At 29.1% G+C, this 1603-nt stretch overlaps 1 non-coding gene across 1 annotated transcript; it reads right to left on the bottom strand.

Moving 5' to 3' along the window:
* Positions 1–998: 998 nt before the first annotated feature.
* On the bottom strand, positions 999–1103 carry LOC117197371 (U6 spliceosomal RNA). Its single transcript, XR_004477950.1, has one exon. It is a non-coding gene; the product is annotated as a U6 spliceosomal RNA (small nuclear RNA).
* Between the last annotated feature and the right edge of the window lie 500 nt (positions 1104–1603).

Raw genomic sequence — 1603 nt, 5'->3', positions numbered from 1 at the left:
GGTGATAATATAGCTCTCAACTTTAAGCTAGAGAAAGAGGACGACTTACATGTTTGGTTACACCTTCTTGGATTGGATTTTCTAGTATTCTGAGCTGAGAATGAGAGAGGAAGTGTGAACTGTGTTTCAAATGATACAGACTCTTGCTATTCCTTTATGTTTTAGATTTCCTTCAATAAATGTTTATATATTTGTTGTATACACTTATGGAAATATCTGGAGACCTTAATTTTTTAAAATAATTTTAACCAATTATACTTCTTTCACTGAAGAACAGAGCTCTTCATGCTACCATTCAAATGTATACATACTTGTTAAATTGTTTAAATAAAAATCCTTATCATTTAAACAGTGTTTCTATAAAGCTAATTATTAATACACTTTCTTTAATAAAATATTAGATTCTTTATTGCTATTTTGTCCTAAAGAAAACATATATTACTGGACTTGCTGTACCTTCTCATTTTGGGGATGTAAACACATTAAATTTAACTTCTGTGGGTTTCAATGCTGAACCACATAGCTAAAGATATGTTGAAAAATTGCATTTATGTTATAAAGATATATAGTACTACTAATTATCAAAGTTATATTGAAGAGCATTTATAGGGCTGTTTCATACCAGCACCCCTTTAAAAGTAAATTGATAACAATCATTTTACATGAAAATCAATATAAATTACATAAAACTAATAAAAATGAATAAGCAATATATTAATTTTATAAGTATGTATGGCAACATTTCCACATGTGTCTCATCTACCTCACTTATGGACCTGAAATTAACCATCCATACTTGCAGAACCAACATTAGGCAGTTAAGAAAAGTATGGGCTCTGGAGTCAGACCTTTGTTTTAAGTCTGGCCTTTTTTTTTTTTTTTAATTGACTTACAATATTGCATTAATTTCAGGTATATAGTATAGTAATTTTTTTGCAGATTATATTCCATCATAGGTTATTACAAGATATTGGATAACATTCCCTGTGCTATACAGTTAAAATATGGAATGCTTCACAAATTTACGTTATCCTTGCTTAGGGGCCATGCTAATCTTATCTGTATTTTTCCAATTTTAGTATATGTGCTGCTGAAGTGAGCATAGTCTGGCTTATTTGATCTAATTAATTTAATTATGTTTAAATCTAGGTTAATTTTGGTTTGAATAACTTAACTTCTCAATGACTCAGTTTTAATATCTACAAAATGCAAGTAATAGCACTAACTCTGTGCTTTTCTGATGATTAAATTACTTAAGTATATATAACACCTAGAATGTGCTTATTATTTTTACGTGCTTAATAAATGGAAGTCATTTTTGTTGTTATAATTATTAGCTATTTAAAAATAACCCTCTACTATTGGTTGGGTTTAAACCTACCATTACTGCTTTCCCATTAGAGTATTGAGCAAAGGCTAATAGGTCTAGCAATGAATTAATACAGTACTAGTTTTGATGTGCAGCTTATCACTTGCCAGCTATATGATTGTAGGAAATTTACCTAATCACTGTGAATCTTGATTTTATCAGTTTTTAAAAATTTTATCATCTTTGAAAGAAAGATTAGAGTTTGGTTAAGTAAGGTAGTACACAATAAGGCCT

The sequence above is a fragment of the Orcinus orca genome, chromosome 3, assembly GCF_937001465.1.
Source record: "Orcinus orca chromosome 3, mOrcOrc1.1, whole genome shotgun sequence".
NCBI lineage: Eukaryota > Metazoa > Chordata > Mammalia > Artiodactyla > Delphinidae > Orcinus > Orcinus orca.
Note: the sequence above shows the minus strand (reverse complement) of the source record. Positions and strands in the feature narration are given on the sequence as shown.